This window comes from Astyanax mexicanus, chromosome 1, assembly GCF_023375975.1.
Source record: "Astyanax mexicanus isolate ESR-SI-001 chromosome 1, AstMex3_surface, whole genome shotgun sequence".
Lineage (NCBI taxonomy): Eukaryota > Metazoa > Chordata > Actinopteri > Characiformes > Acestrorhamphidae > Astyanax > Astyanax mexicanus.
Window position 1 is genome coordinate 109,844,620 of NC_064408.1, and position 13,000 is coordinate 109,857,619.

Below are 13,000 nucleotides of genomic sequence, written 5' to 3' on the forward strand. Positions count from 1 at the left end.
AGGTTGTCTAGCCGATGGTTTAAAGTTATGCTAAAGAATTCTGAGACCTCCTTCTTTATTGCTTCATCTACTATGTAAAATTTACCGGTTTTACTGGCAAGAAAACAGCTCCAGATATTGATGCTACTACTACCATGCTTAACAGTTGAAACAGTTCTCTTGTATTACAGTTTTTTTCAATTGTTTACACACTAAATCTTTGCTTGTCACACAATTTTCTAAACATGCCCTTCAAACACCATAACCCCACACCAAATCTGCAAAACCATACACTAATTCTCAGTGTCTGACTCAGTTTTCAATTTCCAAACACACATTTTGCAAAACTCTACACACAATTTTCTACCTAACACACAAAGATCAAACAGGAAGTTACTTGATTTCATCTTTCAAACACAACCTATCAAAATGCCATACTAAATCACCAGTGCTTCACTCCCACCCCTCACACGTGTAAACACTCATTACTTTATTGAACACCAACGAATCATTGGCTAAGTATAGGCCTATAAATAGATCAAATGTCAAGATGTCTGTTTTGAACCAAAAACAGAGAATTACAGAGAATTTTGGCGATGGACACAGATGCAAATGTCCGCCATGAGTATATTTATATAGACGAGGTGGGCTTTAACCTCACTAAGACCAGGAGAAGGGAAGAAATGTCATTGGTCAAATGGCCATTGTGAATGTCCCAGGACAACGTGGGGAAATCATTACAATGTGTGCTGCCATTACCAATAATGGTGTCCTGCATCACCATGCAACACTTGGTCCTTACAACACTGCTCACATCATAACTTTTCTGGATGCAATTCTCAATATTCTTGTCCAAGGTCAGCAGAATCTAGATCAACAAAGATTTGTGGTCATATGGGACAATGTCAGTTTTCATCAAGCACATCTGGTCCAGAACTGGTTTGTGACCCATCCTCACTTCTCTGTTCTGTACCTGCCTCCATATTCGCCTTTTCTCAATCCAATTGAGGAATTCTTCTCCACCTGGCGCTGGCGGGTATATGATCGTCGTACCCATGCTCGCATTCCACTTCTTGAGGCTATGGAGGAAGCATGTGGTGACATTGATGTTGCCTCTATTCAAGGATGGATGCGCCACGCAAGGAGGTTCTATCCTCTGTGTTTAGCAAGAGAGGAGATAGCTTGCGATGTGGATGAAGTATTGTGGCCAGATCCAGCCCGGAGGAGAGATGAAGCCTAGACACACACTCAACCCCCCTACCCATACCCTCACCACAGCCAACACCCCCCAGCTTTTTCAGACATGTGTTTGGTGTCTGTCCAACTTCATGTGGTGGTTGGATTTTTTTCTGCGCTGTACAAATATTGTTTTAACAGCAGCAAATGATTTGGAAAAAATAAATATTTTGGGTTTGAAAACTGTTGATGTGTTTTGTGAGTATTTCACCTTCTCTCTGCACTTCTGTATGGAAATAAACATATAATCCCATGAATGAAAGAAGAGCTTTAGGTTTTGATCAACAGTGTGTACACGATGAATCCAAAATGTTATATTATGACAAAGGTGTTGGCAATGTGAGGTCAGTGCTTGCTTTTGAGATGTGTTGATAACGTTTTGAATGTTGTGTGTCATTTTGCTAGAGATCTGAGGCATTTTGCATTTTGTGTGAGCAATTGTGGGTTTTGTGTGTAGAGTTTTGAAAAATAGACACAGAGCTTGGAAAATGTGTGTAAACAGTTGTAAAAAACTGTAAATGTATCACAATTACTTCTCCAAACATAGACTACTTCTGGCCTTTGGGGTCAAACAATTTATTGAAAACCTTCATTCATTTTACAACAGAACTTAACTCTAGAGGTTTTTTAATTTCCTAATTTGTCTCTTAAAATTTAAAGTTGTCTTTACAGTAATTATACTACCCACTATATTTGTCAACAAGAATTCAAACTAACAACAATAAAAAATACAACATAGCTTCAGTGAATGTGCAATAATAGTCTATGGCTTTCTCAGTAGGTTGAACTAAGGCAAATAGTTCAGTAGGATGTGGCTGTACTGTTGCCTATGTGTCTTGGGTGGGGTTCCACTCAGGTAAACTTCATAGTTGCACATGACATTCTTTCCAGGAGGTTGGGCTCTATAGCTCAGTGGTTAGAGCACTGGTCTTGTAAACCAGGGGTCGCGAGTTCAATTCTCGCTGGGGCCTGAGATGTGATTTTAAGCTCCAGAAAAAATAGGACCAAGTACACATCTTCATTTGTGAAATACACTACAATCACAGTCTTACAAAATAATTTGAATGTGAAATACCCTGTGTATAAAAGTAAAAGCACCTCTTTAGTGCTTTGTCAATCACTTTTCAGATTTTACAGCACATGTTTTTGACACAGATGAGGTCAGAGATTTGGGAAGGTCGTATAGATGATGGTTTAAAGTTATGCTAAAGAATCCTGAGACCTTCTTCTTTATTGCTTCATCTACTATGTAAAATTTACCAGTTTTACCTGCAAGAAAACAGCCCCAGAGAATGATGCTACTACCACCATGCTTAACAGTTAAAACAGTTCTATTGTGTTAAATCAGGGGTGTCCAAACTTTTTTTGTTGGGGGCCAGAAGGAGAATTATATTTGAAGTCAAGGGCCACAGACTCTATAATAAAACAAATAATGAAATACACCACTTTAAATAATAAATTTTCCTGATTACTTTCATTTACACATCATTTTACTTGACTTACTATCTTTATCTATCTTTGACAGTGTTGTGTAAACTAAGATTTTTTTAATTGATGCTTCATTTCATGATGTCTCTTAATATTAAACTTCTTAATTACGGCAACTTTTAGACTCTTTGGCCCGTTTTTCTGCACTACAACTTCACCCTCTCTGCTTTTAGACTCTTTGGCCCGTTTTTCTGCGCTAAAACTGCACAGCCTCTCCGCTTTTAGACTCTTTGGCTCGTTTTCCGCACTAAAACTGCGCACTCTCTCCGCTTTTAGACTCTTTGGCCCGTTTTTCTGCGCTAAAACTGCGCAGCCTCTCCGCTTTTAGACTCTTTGGCTCGTTTTTCTGCACTAAAACTGCGCACTCTCTCCGCTTTTAGACTCTTTGGCCCGTTTTTTCTGCGCTTCAACTTCACTTTCTCCGCTGTTAGACTCTTTGGCCGTTTTTCTGGGCTTAAACTTCACTCTCTCCGCTTTTAGACTCTTTGGCCTGTTTCTGACACCTAGCGTTCAAACTTTGAACCTCACATTATAAAAACCTGCTTAACAGCGGGCCAACTTTCATTCTATTTTTAATATACCTTGCGGGCCACTCCAAAAAAGGAAACGGGCCGCAAATGGCCCGCGGGCCGTAGTTTGGACACCCCTGTGTTAAATGTATGACAATTACTCCTCCAAACATAGACTACATCTAGTGTTTTTTCATTTTAAAATTTAAAGTTGCCTTTATAGTAATTAAACTACACACTATATTTGTGAAAAATAATTCAAGCTAACCACAATAGAAACACAACATAGCATTAGTGATTGTGCAATAATAGCCTATGGCTTTCTCAATAGGTTGAACTAGATGTGGCTGTTCTGTTGCCTATGTGTCTTGGGTGGAGTTCCACTCAGGTAAACTTAATAGTGGCACATGACATTCTTACTAGCAGGTTGGGCTCCATAGCTCAGTGGTTAGAGCACTGGTCTTGTAAACCAGGTTAGTTAGTTAACCAGGTGAGTTCAATTCTCGCTGGGGCCTGAGATGTGCTTTTAAGCTCCAGATAAAATATGACCAAGGACACTGCTTCACTTGTGGTATTCACAACAATTACAGTCTCACAAAATAATCTGAAGATGAAATGCCCTGTAAATAAAAGTAAAAGCACCTGTTTAGTGTCCTGTCAATCACTTTTGAGACTTTTATGTCACATATTTTTGATACAGATGAGGTCAGAGATTTGGGAAGGTTGTCTAGCTGAAGGTTATGCTGAAGAATTCTGTGACCTCCTTTTTTTATTGCTTCATATACTATGTAAAATGTACCAGTTTTACTGGCAAGAAAACAGCCCCAGAGTATGATGCTACTACTACCACCATGTTTAACAGTTGAAACAGTTCTCTTGAGTTGAATGTATCACAATTACTCCTCCAAACATAGACTGCTTCTGGCCTTTGAGGTCAAACAATTCAGTCAAACCTTTGATTCATTTTTCAACAGAACAAGTTGTCTTTATGGTAATTATACTACAGTATGTTTAACAAAAGTAAGTAGTTAAGTAGGATGTGGCTGTTCTGTAGCCTTTATGTCTTGGGCGGTAACTTTACAGTGACACATGATAACTCCTTTGTTGCGAGTTCAATTCTCGCTGGGGCCTTAATGTGCTTTTAAGTTTCATATAAAATACAAAAAGTACATTTATGCTCTCATAAATCCTGTAAAGAACATTGTTGTAAAGTAGAATATGTATTAGAGTAAAGCACCTGTTTAGTGCTCAGTCAGGCACTTTTAGACTTTTAGTCCTCATATTTTGATAGAAGTGAGGTCAAGAATTTGGGAACATCATTTAGCTAATGGTTTAAGGTTATGCTGAAGACTTTTGAGGTAGTCCTCCATCTGTATTGCTCCACCTGCTATGTAAAATGTAGCAGTTTTACGGGCAATAAAACAACCTTATAAAGTCTCAAAAATCTATTAAAGACGTGAAATAGTCTTTGTGTGAAACTAAAGCACCAGTTTAGAGATCAGTTCAGTTCAGAGCATTTTTGAGACTTTTAGTCCACATATTTTTTAAAACAGCTGAAGTCAGGTATTTGGGAAAGATAGTTAGGGCAATGATCTTGGAAGCTGCAAGGGATATTTCTGTATTGTGTAAATCTACAATTATCTTCTCAGGTGAGCACTGAGCTTTTTGGACATTTCCACTGTACTGTTTATTGGTCAAGCCAATCAGAGTTGTCAAGCAAACCCTTTTATTTGAGCAAGATTAGCTACCAGCTGTAGTCTATCATGAAGTTTGAAGTTAAGAGACTGTGTCAAGTTAAAAGGACCTTTCAGACCAAAGTACCTGTATCACTCTTATGTAAAACAGTCATTTACATCTGTTTATCACCCATTTATAAAATCAACGACTTAAAGTTTAGGTGTGATAGACCAAGCAATTCATATTAATTAAGCTATTCCATTGACAAGACAGGATAACAGAGAACAGTTTAGGACACCTTGATCCAAGCATTTGTCTCGCTGCTTGTCTGAGTGTTTTAGGTGTGGTTCTATTCAGGTTGACTTTATAGTGACATAGAACTACATGCAAGTATAGGCAGGGCTCCATAGCTCAGAGGTTAGAGCACTGGTCTTGTAAACGAGGGGTCGCGAGTTCAATTCTCGCTGGGCCCTATAATGCGCTTTTAAGCTCCAGACAAAACACGAGCAGGCATACTAAATTCTGTGTTCATGAAATCAAGTAACGCCTCAGTCTCAAAAAAGTCCTTCAAAGTGCTACGCAATGTGAATCGGCATGTGTATCAAAAGCACCTCTTTATACACAAATTTGAGTTGAGATCAGCCAACTTTTGGAATACTATTACAAAATATTTATGTTAAACAATCACCCTTGTTTGTTTAGTGAGACTGTCCTGATGGATGTTTTATTCTGCAAGCAGATGATTTGTTTTAGGTAATGCGAGCAGGACACCTCCACCACCATGCTTAACAGATGCCTTAAACATAGTCTACTTCTGTGTATTATGGGTAGCATTCAGGGTCTAATTTACATACAATTGTATGAACTGATGGTCTTGGAACCTCCGAAAATACATTTCTAACTTCAGTGATTATCCTTTTCAGATAATTTTATTGTTTTGTGACTTTAGAAAATTTATATTAATGAAGCTGAACCAAATTTATTTATTAAAAATGAAGGTTATTGTTTGCACTGGATGTAAAAAGAGCTTTCGTAAACAAAAAGATACAGCCAATTACATTCTCAACGGGTTAAACAATGAATAGACCAGACTTGTGCCTGTACTATACTAACTTTGCTGGGCTTCATAGATCAGTAGTTAGAGCCCTGGTTTTGTAAACCAGGGGTTGTGAGTTCAGTCCTCACTGATGTGTCTTTTAGCTTCGGATAAAAAGACCACCAGGGGCACTTCATGTTGAGCATAATAAAAATTGCAATCTTATCAATCCTACAAAACAGTTAGTTTGGTGTATAAATGTGTGTTGGTTAACACTTAGTCACACACAAAAAGCAGGGTAGTTCAACTGTTTGCAGTCTGCTCTGAGTAGCTGATATGAAGCAATCTGTGTTTCTAATAGGATTTTGTTGTGGTTGTGTTTCAGGGACAGATTATCAGCAGTTACGCAGATAAGTGACCTTTATATACTCAGTCTTACCTCAGAACTCATTTTGGTCTACCCGATCTTGTTTGGACTCTATGCATGCCATAAACACTTTTTATTTGTATATATTAAACTAATATCCAGTTAGCATGATTACCAAGCTATTTGTATTAATATTAATGGTTTGGTAACTGCTATGAAAAGAATATAGTTATGGAAATGAGAAGTTACAAAGTGTAAAGTCTTTCAGATCCTACAGGTTTTAAAGGGTTGATCAGCAATCAAACTAAGTTCTTATCAATAGAAATATATTTATTTAATTTCATTTTCATTTCATTTTATAGAATTTCTGCAGCTAACAAAATCCATGTATTATTTTTGGAAACCTGGGGTCAATTTTGTAAACAGATAAAAGATTCTCAAGGTCTCATCAATTCTTTAAAAAAGATATACTTAAAAGTAAAAGAACTCGTATTTGAAAGTGATTAACCTCTTTAGACACAGACCACGCACAACAGATTCACAATCTGTACTCCCTACATTTACAGCCACACTTGTGTGCAACAAGTTTTTGCATTGTGTTGTTGAAAAATGCTTGGAATTCCATGGAAAAGATGCAGTCTTGAAGGCATCACATGTGCTCTAAGATTTCTGTGTACTTTTCTGCATGAATGCTGCATCACAAAGGTATACTGACACACACCCATACCATGAGAAACCCTGAGTTTTGGATTTGTTGCTGATTTTGTCTTAGGTTGGAGTTCACATTGTCTATTTCTATTAAAAAATATCTGGAATACTGATTTGTCTGACCATAAAATACATTTGACTGTGTGATGGTCCGTCCCAGATGCCTCCAAGCCCAGAGACATTGACACAATTTCTAGATTCTAGTTTCACACATGTAAATAGCAGTATATTCAATGCAAACACATGCAAATAGACCAGACCTTTTATACTACAGTAGTTGAGTAGTGCAGCTGTTGCTTCTCTAGACATTCTCAGTGTGGTCCCCTGAGGCCAACTTTACAGGGACATATGATAGACCGGTGCTCATGTAGGCTCTATAGCTCAGTGATTGGAACACTGATCTTGTCAACCAGAAGATGTGGGTTCAGTCCTTGCTGGGGCCTTGGATGACTACTTTAATAGTCTTTAATCTGTAGTATAATATAAAATAATATTATACTATATATTATATTTATACTTTATACTATAAGATTTAAAACTATACAACACCCTTTATGCTGTGAATAAAATAACTTAATATTCTTACTAAGCATTGTTGTAATGTGAGTAAAGCTGAAGACACATTAAAATTCAATAAAAAAGTCCAGATTGAAACCTATCTTTACTCATTTGATTGTGAACACATTTCAAACCCTTTTTTAAAAATGTAGTTTGGATCTGATTGGCCAAAAATTAGATTTCATGTGTTTTCTGACTGTACAAAATATATTTTGTCTACAAATTTGGTATGCCACAAATTAAATTTATATGCAAATATCCTTTAAGCTTTACATAAAATACCATTAAGGGGAATTCATGTAGAGCATAACATACCTTTGCAGTATTATGAGTACTTTACCATATGAAAGGAGTGGGATATAAATGTACTTGGCTTAGCTACACTGAGTAATATATATTTCTATAAAATATAAGTAAACTTATTTACACAAATTTTCTCAGTATTACAGACTTCCCAATGATCTCTAATTTTTTCTAAATCTGGTCTCTTTGAACACCCAGAAGGCCAGCCTTAAACAGTGCATCTGGTGTGGAACCATCTGTTCTTTATAAAGATTTTGTTGGGGTTAAGTTTCAGAAACAGATTATGAACAGTTTTGTGAGTAAAAGACCTAAATATCTTTATTTGTGTCTCTGAACATATTTTTGATCTGACTGATCTTGTTACGGCTGTATGCATGCCAGTTATTTACAGTTTTTTGATAGTCTGGGATGTTTCTATATAATTAACTTTTCTCCCTCTAACTTTTGTCTCATTATTGTCATTCAGATTCATCAGGATTAATGAGAAAAACTCATAACTTTTTTACTCTAATCACTGCATTTCAGCTGCTAGTAAGAATACAACATTTAAATGCTCACTCTTTAATTGAAATACATCCAATAACTTGTTTTAACATATTAAATAAACCCATAATTCTACTACAGTAGTTCAGTAGGATGTAGCTGTGTGTCCAGGTGTTGTGGGTGTGGTTGAATTAGGTAAACTTTACTACAACACATGATACTTTGCTGCACAGCTGGGGCTCCATAGCTCAGTGGTTAGAGCACTGGTCTCGTAAACCAGGGGTCGCGAGTTCAATTCTCGCTGGGGCCTTAGATATTCCTTTAAACTCCAGAAAAAAGTAAGCTAAAGATTTAGTTGTAGGTCACATGCAAACGATGTTGACTTCAATTTAGTATGTACTGCTCTAAGACTTTTAACACACTTTTCTGTATCAATGCTACCGACAAAAAAACATAAAATAACACTACATTTCAGATTTGTCTAACCACAATACACTGTGTTCCCATTGGGTGATGGTCTATCCCAGTTGCCATTCTAGGTATAGTACTGAGGATAGGTCAGACCTGCAGCCAGTCTAGTAACCAAACCCTCTTCTTCCACAGTCATGCCTTTGCAATGTGAGCAGCATGTTGTTTAGCACTGTCTTTCTGTTTACACATATTTCTTTTTAAGATCCTCAGAATTACACACTTCCCAATGGTCTCAGAATTGTTTCTAAAACTTGTTTCCCATCGGATACATATAAGAATATTAGCTTGCAACAACAAGAACATGCCTGCAATCACGGGATTATTGATTATGAAGTGCTCAGCTTGGAAACACCTGCATAAGTCGTGAGGGGTTATCTTGTGAGTGGAGCAAACCAATGGCTAGTGTGCACATGGCAAGGTGATGCAAATTATTGGAGCTCTGATAGTGGGTGTCAGACTGATCTGACATTCCCTTTCCCAAATTGTGCTGCTATATAACATTCCTCGATTCACAATGTCACATGTGTACAAAGAATACACAGTGAACCACAGAGGCATTACCACTCACAGTGGACAGTGCAGTTGCTGAAAATGATTGACATTATAATTGTGAATGCAAACAACAAGCGACTAATTTTAAACAGGAGGCAACATTCTTCAGGTCACTGCACTGTTCCATGACATTTAGAATATCAGTATTAATGTTTAAGCTTCAGTGAAAAGGGAATTATAGCCAGTACCTTTCACAACAGGTAGAACAAATGCAAATATACCACTTAGTAGGATACAGCTGCTTGCCTAGACATCCTAGGTGTGGCTAACTTCAGTAACAGTTTATAATGACACATGATGATCTACTTGTTAATCAGGGCTCCATAGCTCAGTGGTTAGAGCACTGGTCTTGTAAACCAGGGGTCGCGAGTTCAATTCTCGCTGGGGCCTATAAGCAACTTTTTTTATACGGCGTCTTGTCTCAAGGATAACCGTGTTCTGTATCTTAGTCAGGATTCTCAAAATACTACAAAAAGCAGCACAATACACATTGAGACTTTACCTATATACAGGATATCCTCTAGATATATGTAGATATAAATCTATACTGTTTATGTGTGTATATTATAAATGCCAATAGGATTTATTTTCCTATGGTATAATAATAATAATAATAATAATAATAATAATAATAATAATAATACATTTTATTTCAGGCACCTTTCATTCACTCAAGGACACCTTAGAAAGTGCAAAATAAGCATAAAATAAAACATACAAAATACACAATACATAATATTAACAACATTAATAATACACATTTATAATTAATTAATAATACACAACATTGGTTAGGTGTGGTTTTGTCCCTCGTGATTCCCTCATAATGACACAGTGCAAACATCTGGAAAGTTGTTTACTTGAGATATACGTTGAAATATACACTGTGGTCTCTCGCTGATTTCTGTTGCAATTATTTTTGTTTTAATTGCTCCAATGTTGCTAAGTAAGTAACTGTTGAATCATGATTCAACAGTTACTTTTTATGTTTTATATATATATAGAAAGTATCTAATATTATATATGATGTATATAACATTGTATATATACGTATATATACATATTTTTCACTGAAAATGCTATTTAATATAAATTTTGTTTAACATGAAAATAATTGCAGCACTCATCTCATTTTCTCAACAAAAACAAATATAGGTTTCAGAAATGTTGCATCTTGGTGTGTGTGTGGTCATCCATTTTATTACCTCATGTTTGTACATACATAACATTTAAGGACAGCAAGTTAAGTACTGCATAAAACTGAACCCATTGGCCATAAAGACAGATTAATAAAACATGTTTTGTTCAACTATTATGCCAGACAAAATAATATATTTTTGATTTTTTTTTACAGTTTCACAGTAACGGGGTGCTGACCATCACAAAAAGCTTCCTGATGACTCTAAACATCACACTTCTGCAAAACAACACAATATAAATTTATACTATTCTATAAATAAGACTATGAATAGGACTATTCATACGCTTTGTTGAATAAAACAATGCTGGCCATTAACTTAGTAAAGTAACAGTACACCATATTGCTGAGCAACTGAGCATGAGGTAATAACACTTCTAAGTGATTTGTGTTCAGTGCAAAGCCCTGGATGTGTATGATAATGATAACGGTCAGTAGGAAGTCATTTTTACGGATCCTTTCTTTCATTGTCTTCATAGAACAATAATGATTCCCTGACTGCAACACAGAGAAAATTGCATTGTTGGGATTGATGAGGTCCAGAAATCATCATGTGTAGTAAAAGTTTGAGTACAGAAATCATAAGCTTACTTACAAATAACAAACAAAAATATGTACAGATGAGCCTGAGTACTGCCATGTGTTTTTCCTGCCAAATCTCTTAGGTGTGGTTTTATCTCGGTGATAGAGAGACACCTTTATGATTACACAGAGCTTTCACCTCTACCTGCAGTGCTCCATAACTCAGTGGTTAGAGTGCTGGCCTTATAAAGCAGGGGTCATGCGTTCAATTCCACCAGCTTCTTTACTAACCACAGCAGTTGCAAAGTACTTAAATGTAAAACAGCCTCATGCACTTGTTCTAGTGCCGTACATAGTTGATACCAATGTCAACTAAGTGCAAACATCAGCCTGAGCTAGTCCATGTGGAATATAAGTCATCAAATGAGAAGGCTGAGCCTAATGTAGCACTAACGATTTGAGTATTTGAGTCAGACAGGGATCCATAGCTCAGAGGTTAGCACACTGGTCTTGTAAACAAGGGGTAGTTCAATTCTCGCTGGGGCCTTTGAGATGCTTTTGGGGGCAGTAGTGCAGAAAAAATGGAAGACGGAAAGTTGTCTAGTTAAAATCCCAATACCAGCATCAGTGTGTAGGCCAGTTCTCCCAATTTCTGCCTATCCACCAACCACAGAAGTTGATAAGTGTTTAAATGTAAAACAGCCCCATGTGCTTGTGCTAGTACTGCACATCCTTAGTGTACACCAATGTAAACTGAGCACACAACAGCCCAAGGTACTCCATGTAGAATATAAGACATCAAATGAGAAGACTGAGCCTAATGTGCACTAATGATTTACTGCAAATCAGTAAAACTATGCAGAATGACAAATGGCTAAGTGTGGTACCATTTAGGTAGCATACTTGTATAATGACACGAGACAGTGTTTTAAATTGGCAGGGCCTTATAGCTCAGAGGTTAGAGCACTGGTCTTGTAAAGCAGGGGCAGTGAGTTAAATTCTTGCTGGGGCTCTTGATATGCTTTTGGGGGCAGTCGTGCCAAAAAAAAGGATACTTAGGTTTGGTACTGCAAGGTTGTCTGGTTCAAACCCCAAGTCCAGTGGCTTTATCTCACAGGGCCTTATAGCTCAGAGGTTAGAGCACTTGTCTTGTAAACCAGAAGTTGCGAGTTCAATTCGCTGGGGCATTTGCGATGCTTTCCAGAGCAGTCGAGTTGGAAAAAGATGACAACATTGATTGGGACTGCAAGGTTGTCTGGTTTAAACTTGCAGACCAGTGGCTTAAAGAAAGAGGGCTCCAAAAGTTAGAGCACTGGTCTTGTAAACCTGGGATCACAAGTTCAATTCGCGGTGGGGCCTTTAGGATGCTTTTGAGAGCAGTGGTGTTGAAAAAAGATGATACCTTTGTTTGGTACCGCAAGGTTGTCTGGTTTAAACTCGCAGACCAGTGGCTGAAACAGGCAGGGCTCCAGGGTTAGAGCACTGGTCTTGTAAACCAGGCGTCGCGAGTTCAATTCTCCTGGGGCTTTTAAGATGCTTTTGGGGGCAGTCGTGCCAAAAAAACAGGATACTGTAGTTTGGGACAGCAAGGTATTCTGGTTCAAAGCTCAAGACAAGTGTCTTAAAAAGACAGGCCTCCATAGCTCAGAGGTTAAAGCCCTGGCCTTGTAAACCAGGGATCAAGAGTTCAATTCTCGCTGCGGCGTTTAGGATGCTTTCAAGAGCAGTGGTGTTGGAAAAATATTATACCTTTGTTTTGGACCGCAAGGTTGTCTGGTTTAAACCCGCAGACAAGCGGCTGAATCAGAGAGGGCTCTATGGCTCAGAGGGTAGAGCAGTGTTCTTGGAAAACAACGGTCAAGAGTTCAATTCTAGCTGGGGCCTGTGCGATGCTTTTGGGGTATTCGTGCAGA

At 37.6% G+C, this 13,000-nt stretch overlaps 5 non-coding genes across 5 annotated transcripts; all 5 read left to right on the top strand.

Moving 5' to 3' along the window:
• The first annotated feature begins 2,113 nt into the window (after nucleotides 1-2,113).
• trnat-ugu (transfer RNA threonine (anticodon UGU)) lies at nucleotides 2,114-2,186 on the top strand. The gene has a single exon. It is a non-coding gene; the product is annotated as a tRNA-Thr (tRNA).
• A 1,456-nt stretch (nucleotides 2,187-3,642) lies between these two features.
• On the top strand, nucleotides 3,643-3,727 carry trnat-ugu (transfer RNA threonine (anticodon UGU)). Its single transcript has one exon. It is a non-coding gene; the product is annotated as a tRNA-Thr (tRNA).
• A 1,561-nt stretch (nucleotides 3,728-5,288) lies between these two features.
• trnat-ugu (transfer RNA threonine (anticodon UGU)) lies at nucleotides 5,289-5,362 on the top strand. Its single transcript has one exon. It is a non-coding gene; the product is annotated as a tRNA-Thr (tRNA).
• A 3,219-nt stretch (nucleotides 5,363-8,581) lies between these two features.
• trnat-cgu (transfer RNA threonine (anticodon CGU)) lies at nucleotides 8,582-8,654 on the top strand. Its single transcript has one exon. It is a non-coding gene; the product is annotated as a tRNA-Thr (tRNA).
• Nucleotides 8,655-9,684: 1,030 nt separating this feature from the next.
• Nucleotides 9,685-9,757, top strand: trnat-ugu (transfer RNA threonine (anticodon UGU)). Its single transcript has one exon. It is a non-coding gene; the product is annotated as a tRNA-Thr (tRNA).
• The last annotated feature ends 3,243 nt before the right edge of the window (nucleotides 9,758-13,000 follow it).